General features: G+C 36.8%; 1 non-coding gene across 1 annotated transcript; it reads left to right on the forward strand.

Annotated features, from left to right (window-relative positions):
* The first annotated feature begins 4,453 nt into the window (after window positions 1-4,453).
* LOC111909826 (5S ribosomal RNA) lies at window positions 4,454-4,571 on the forward strand. Its single transcript, XR_002856348.1, has one exon. It is a non-coding gene; the product is annotated as a 5S ribosomal RNA (ribosomal RNA).
* Window positions 4,572-7,884: the final 3,313 nt, after the last annotated feature.

Below are 7,884 nucleotides of genomic sequence, written 5' to 3' on the forward strand. Positions count from 1 at the left end.
GAAGTGTCCCTAAGTGCCACTTACTCGATGATTCCTGAAAAAGCATGTAAAACGAGCGTCAACTATAAAATAGTTGGTGAGTACTCACAAGTTTAACAAAATAATATGGTTCACGAATTGAAATCAAAGTTTTGATAAAAGTTTCCAATAATATATAAAGAATATTGTTAAAAGGAGTAAATAAGTTTGTAAAAACAAAGTTCATTGTCATCATGAGAGATAAAGTATGTTGCCCGAATAGGATGCAACATTCATATTCTCATGGAAGATAAAGTTCGTTACTCAAACGAGTAAACAAGTTTCATTGCCAAAAATGAGCAATCAATTTCATTTCTGCAATGAACAAACAATTTCATTGCAAAAACATCTATATGAGTTTTCAGTAATAAAAGACTGTTGTTGTAATGAGAAACAACGTTCATTGCTATAATAAATAAACAACTTTAATGTTATAATGAGAAAACAGTTGATTGCTATTATTGATAAGAAGTTTATTGCTATAACAAGAAATGAGTTTGTATGTGTATGAGCAAACAATGAGTCTCAACCAAACCTATGACTGAAGCCCTATCAAGATCTATGCTTATCGTTCCATAGATGAATATGGTATCATGCACTCCAGCAATAGGGCGAGTGAGGAGTTGTCAATTCCTAATAGCGTTATCCATAATGACCATTGGCTCAAAGAGTTAATGGTTAGAGATAAGGGAAGGGCCTTAGTATGATAAGTTCTCATGTTCCGTGTTGCATAGACATACATAGAGAAACATAGCAATACAATAGCAATCATGTTTGATACAAATCAATTTAAATACAACATGCAAATAATAGTTTTTTTCTAGACTTGTTTTTCCACCCCAAAACATAAAAACTGAAAATAGGGGAGTGCGTGAATACTCACAATAAGAAAAATATTACAACCAAGTTTATACGAGTCAAATAAATACAACGAACATAAGTAGTTTAGAACATGCTTTTCCACCCCAAAACATTTAAAAATCGAAAATAGGAGATTGGTGAATACTCGCAATATATTGAGAAGATGCAAATGGTGCCTTGACTATGTTCCACGTGTACCACTACCGATTCCTACAATATTGGTATTCACTAGTGAGTCTCTAATCGAAATGTAACACTAGTATACTTACTACTACAATAGAATTATGCCAATACTGAGTCAAAACTGAATATTGATAAATTATAAATATTTTTCTGTGGAAATTAAGTTTCAAAGAATCAGTTGTTATATAACAACTTAAGCGGAAAAATTCCATTATTGAAATGTAAATATTTAACATTTTAGAGGTGTTCCAATGATTAAATATTCAAAACTAAATCAATTTAGTTCTAAAATTTTCCAAACTTTGCATTTTAGTTTTAATTGAAGTCAAAGACCTCAAGATAATTTTTCTTGAATTTTTGATTTGTCTAACTATTTTTCACCACTTTAGTTTCTTGAATAACCATAAAATTATGAAAAATACTAAACAGTTAATAAAATTACCAAACTTCAAATTTTGGTTCTAAATGTGTTAAAATACTACTAGATAATTCTTCATGGATTATGGATATCCATAACGATTTTTCATATATTTAATTCTCTAAATATATAAAAATTCATGAAAAATACAAATCAGTTAAGAAAATGTCCCAAACTTTTTATAGTAATGTCATTACACATAATTAATCTGTGAAAAATATAAAAATGGGTTTCTAAACTATTTAACCAATTTTTATGATTTTTATGCATTTATTCAAATAAATATTGAAATAAATAGAAAACAGTTTCCAAAATTATTCAAACATTTTGTATTATTGTTATTAAACATTATTAAGCTGGTAAAAATATAAAAATCGATTTCTAAACTGTTTAACCCAATTTTATGATTTTTGAGCATTTATTCGAATAAAAATTGAAATAAATAGAAAAAAGTTTCCAAAATTATCCAAAAATTTTTATTTAACTGTTATTGTACATAACTAGGCTGGTAAAAATACAAAAGATATTTGTAATTGGGTATTTCTATTTTACCTTGTTTTATCCCCTTAAATAATCATTAATTGAAGAATAAATAATAAACAGTTAAAATAAATTACCAAAAATTTTTGTAACATCATTTACAGTGTAAGTAATATGGTAAAAATACCAAATGTGGTTTTCATATTGTATAATCCGGTTTTGGGTATTTATGTGTATTTAAGTGTATTTAACCTTAGAAAATAGGGGAAAAATAGTATACAGTAGATAAAAATCATCAAAATTGTTATGAAACCTTCAACAGTATAACATGACGTTCTGGTAAAAGTTCATGGATTTTAGATAATCAGAACTGTTTTTCCTATTTTTAGGCCATTATAATTACCAAAAATTGAGAAAAATAGGAAGGCATGCTGAAAAACTCTGAAATTACTTTTCTGAGTTTCCCACCGCAAGTAAGAGCTGATAAAATTGTTAGATACAATTTTCACACTTCCTAAAGTGGTTTTGTGATTTATTATACCCAAACAAAAAGAAAATGGAAAATCATACTAAACAGCAACATAAATCGATGAAATTTAATTAAAGGTCCTTATTCACCATAGGGGTCATCCACAAATTTATTCCGGATTTATAGACCTCTGGAAGTATTTTATATGATTTATTGCCCTATTTTATTACATTAATTATAATAATTCGAGAAAAAGAATTATCTTCTGGAAATTTACAGAGCATCTTATTTTGTTGATGAGAATCTGGTAAAAATCGGATTTTGTCAGAAGATTTTTAGATATTTATTTGGAAATAAATCTTTCATTAACATATTTGAAAGCTTTTTAACAACTTTGATCATCAAGCATCTAAGCTTGAAGATCATCACATGCATGTTGTTTTGAAGACCATTCATGAGTTTTAAATGTTCAAAAATCATTTTTGATAGAAAACTTTGGATGCATGTGGTGATTTTTTACCCAAAACTTTTATAAAAGGGCATTATGTTGATTTTGACTTAGATTTTGGTCCTTGGATTTCACCATTAACAACATGCATATTGTTGTTGGGTGAAATCCTACCACTATAATCATCAAAACCGTGAGTTTGTGTGTGTGTATGTTTATGTGTTCATGATCGTTCATTAGAATGGTGTAGAAGAACAAAGAAATGCAAGAAAATCCATGAAAACTTGAAGGAAAATGAAAGGAAATCGTGTTCTACCTTAATGAACACCATTAGATGATGAGTATTTTGAGTATCTTGAGTGTTCTTGGACATGTTGGCTGTAAAATTCATGGTTCATAGTGGGAGGAAGAGAGAAAATGTGTGTGAGAGTGTGAGAGAGAAATGAGAGAAAATGAGGGAAGATGGAGTGTGAGAGAGAAGAAGAATCATTTTGTGTTGGAAAGAGGAGAGGCATCTTGGTATGTGGGAGTCCGACTTTGGAGTGGAGAGAGGATCTCCCTCTCTTAAATTTTATAAAATTATAACTTTATTTTATAAAAATATCAAGTTTTTATAAAATATGCACCTTATTTTAATTTTCATTCACAAAACCTTGATTTTTTTTGCATAGAAATAAGGTTAAATACCAATGACTTAAATTTTATTTTTCTTAAATGCATTCTCATAATTTTTATTATTATAAGATCATATTATAAGTTTCATAATTATTTTTATAGAAATTTTTAACGCTAAAGTTTATAAATATGAGTTTTTAGGGCATTTAGGGTTTTTGAGAGTTTGTAAGTCTTTGGATATCAACATTAATTAAATTTTGAGACTTCAAACTATTTTAGAGTTTCATAACTCTTATTCAAGTTAGAAATAATGTTTGTAATATTTTTTTTTGGGTTTATTGGCATTCTATGTAGTGATTCCGAGATTCAAGCGAAATTGAGGAATCAAGTATACTAGTCCTACTCTTCAACTTTGACTTAAGTTTCTATAAGACTCTGACCTAACTTTTACTTCTAGGTCAAGTACATGATGTGTGTATATGATTCATGAAATGGTGTTCAAGTCAAAGAGTGACCCTAATATAGATAGTCACTAAAGTTAAGTAGTAGTAAAATTCACATATCAATGTGAAATTTAAGTACACTATCCATTGATTCTAATTGTTTCTAAGTTTCTAGTAGGTTATAACTTAGCTTCTAGTTACTAAGTCTAGTACGTGTAGTGCCTATATGTGCAACTAAGTCTAGTCAAATCTAGAACCAACTCGAATTTTGACGGTTGTCACATCGTTGGGATGTGGGACTAGAGTAGAATTACACATTTTATTATCCACCCCGCCTTGATTATATCATAACGTGTATGAGCTAAGTTTTCATGTATAATAACTCCTCTCTTGGCCTAAATCAAAATGATACAAGAAACGTCTGGACAGTTTAACGACTACTCAATAACACAATGAAAAGACCAAGCTTCTCACCTTTGGGAGCTCTAGTCTTATTCTTCAAGAAGACAGAATCCAGAGTGTGCGATCATACCAGCACTAATGCACCGGATCCCATCAGAACTCCGCAGTTAAGCGTGCATGGGCGAGAGTAGTACTAGTATGGGTGACATTTGGGAAGTCCTCGTGGTGCAAACAGGACTTCCATTAGAAATCATCACTCTCTTCCTCGCATAGATGAATCAGTTGACCAACCGCAAGGAACGATGTACCTTTCCGAAATGGACCTAAGATCCGAATATCACCAGTTCCGAGTGTTAGTGAAGGATGTTCTGAGAACAATCTTCCAAACTCGATACAGACACTACGAGCCCATAGTATTCATGAACTTCATAAATAGGTAAGAAGGAAATCATAAAGAGCATTTACAACAAACCCTGGAGACATTGCGATCAGAGAAGCTTTACGCCAAGTTCTCTAAATACGAGTTTTAGATTTGAGGAGTCGAATTCCCGAAGCACACTATTAGTGATGTGGGAATTTTGAGGACCCTTCCAATAATCAAAACCTTTGAGAATTTGTCAACACCGAAGATACCGACGAGATTTCGCCAAATTCTAGGTCTCGTTGATCTACCGTCGTAAGTTCATTCGGAACTCCTCGCGAAATTACAGAACCCCTTACGAATTTGACATAGAAGGGAGTGGCCCTTGACTGAGAAGAGAAGCAGGAGGGAGAAACGTTGGAATCCCAAGTGAGACAAAATCCTTTTGGAAGCCTCACTCAGGGAAGACTTGATACGCTTCGGAAAGCGTGGTAAGCCAAATCCAGAATAGTTAGGACCCCCGAGATTCTTGCCAAAATCGGTCCTGTAACTCACAAACCCAACCTACACCACGAACTCAGTAACGTACATTTTACCCTTCACATCTCGAACTTGAAAACGTACCTTCACATTTATGTGTATGGTATTTTGGGGTTACTTACTGGCTCCGGCTGATCGTACCTCCGCGTCCTCCTTTACCCATTTTGAAAGCCATTTTAAATTCTCTTTTGAAAACACTCCTCGACTTGAGACTGGAGTCACACGAGTGTTCCTTCAATTCACTCAAACCAAGGCTCTGATATCAACTTGTAACGACCGAAAAATTCCAACCGATTTAAATTTTTCAAAACCAACCCGATTCCATTAAAGTTATTACAAAAAGGTTTTCAATACAATTTATTTAAAGTATTCCGAGAATCACATCACATGTAAACATGAGGAGCGGTACGATCACGCCTTCGCCTTGCCACGGTCTCCTGAAGAACCTGAAAAACATTAAACCACAACTGTAAGCCCGAAAGCTTAGTGAGATATCCCCAAAATACCAACCACATATACCATACCCGCATAACATGCCATAACATATCCGATCACAGAACAGCCATGCACTTCGGGTCTACTGTGTGACTGGTCCGCCGCACCGGCCAACAGTCCACCTGGCCCACCCTCTGAGTCTAGCCACATACATCGAGTCTGCAGTGTGATTGGTCTGCCCGCACCGGGCCTTCAATCCACCTGGTCCACTCTCTGAGTCTACAGTATGACTGGTCCGCCCGCACCAGGCCTTCAGTCGGCCTGGTCCACTCTCCGAGCCTCGGCATGTCTGGTCCACCCTCTTGGGGCCTACAGCCTATCCGGACCGCTCGCTGGGCCTTCGGGACAACCGGTCCGCCCTGGGTATCTTGGCCTACAGCACAAAGCAGGACCCGCCTCAACCCAACCCCAGTCGAATCAACCATGTGCACATAAACATACAATCATATATCAATTCACAATCAACAAGCCGATCTAACAGATCACATAACATATCATCATCCTAACCAGGATACCGACCTAACCGGTCACTAGCGTAGCATCACCCTACATATCAGGATACCGACCTCAACCAGGTCTCTAACATATACCATCCTAGCTACCAGGATGCAAATATATCAAGCGATAACATAACACAAATACCCGGATCTCAATCCAATAAAGGGTTGGCCTTGGTGCCTTAGACCCTGTTGATATAGTGAGGATAACTCACCTCGAAACTGCCGACTGAACAGATAACCCAAGCTGCTCCGACCAGTAATAAGATCTCCACCACTCGCCAACCACCAAAACACTGAACTCAAAACAATATCCAACAATTACCAAAATGCCCCTGGAGAATAACTGGTCAACCCTTGGCCAAAGTCAAAGTCAACCCCTGACTGACTCTACTCGCCGAGTCAACCCGAAGACTCGCGGAGTCCCCATGCTCAGAATTTCCCCAATCCTTGACTCAACTCGCCGAGTCACCCCAAGACTCGCCGAGTCCAACAACTCTGAGTCCACTCACACACAACTCACCGAGTCACCCCTTGACTCACCGATTCATGGCTCAACCAGAAAGGATTGGGACGCTTTGACAAGACTCACCGAGTCCAAGAACAAACTCGTCGAGTCTAAGGCTATCTTCAACCTACTCGGCGAGTTGTTCTTCCGACTCGTTGAGTTCCAGGCCATCTTCATCCAACTCGCCGAGTTCCAGCATATCTTCAAGCAACTCGCTGAGTCCACCCATGTGACTCGCCGAGTACCACCGGGTCTGAATCCATACAAAGGCTTTCCAAGCCATGCAGATGATCCAAACCATAGATTTACTCCTCCTAAGGCCACCCATCATGTAAAGTGGCAAACTTTATGTGAATCCAAGGGGATCTAGGCATTTTCACTCTAGGGTTTGGGTTTGGGACAAGATAGCTCCTTCAATCACTCACAAACATGGACTTTTATGCATTCTAACCCTTCTCCATTCCAGATCTGAGGTAGCAACCTCAGATCTAACCTCTAAGCTCCAATACACCAAAGGATAAGATCTCTAACACCTCCAAAAATGATGAATCAAGATAAAAGCGACTCAAACAATGAAATAATACCTCAAAAAGGAAGCTCCAAGAGAAGATTAACCCGAATCCTTGCAAAGCCCTTTGATCCAAGCCTCTTCTCCTTCAAGATTTCTTCAACAACCACCTCTCCAAGCCTCCAAATGCACTTTGATCCTCTCACACACAATAACTAGGGTTTCTGGACTTATCAGAGAGTAGAGAGGCTGGGGGAAAGGATTTTATGTTCTTTATATAGGGCTCATCCTCCGGATTTAGGGTTTCCTCCACTCAGCGCTTACTCGCCGAGTCCATCCACTGACTCGCCGAGTCGGCCACTTAACACGCGACCAAGTCGCGACTGTACTCGCCGAGTCCACACATGGACTCGCCGGGTTCCCCCTTCCAAATTTACTCTTTATCCCTTCAACTTAACTCTTGATATTCCGGGATGTTACAATTCTCCCCCACTTAAATTTGGCTTCGTCCTCGAAGCCTGCAATAACTCAACTCTTAGAAATATTCCCACAACGTGCCACCAGGCATTAACCCAACCAGATTCCTCAAAACACAACCATAGAACCAGAACTCACTTTCTCCTTCCTTACGGTGTCCT

This window comes from Lactuca sativa, chromosome 3, assembly GCF_002870075.4.
Source record: "Lactuca sativa cultivar Salinas chromosome 3, Lsat_Salinas_v11, whole genome shotgun sequence".
Lineage (NCBI taxonomy): Eukaryota > Viridiplantae > Streptophyta > Magnoliopsida > Asterales > Asteraceae > Lactuca > Lactuca sativa.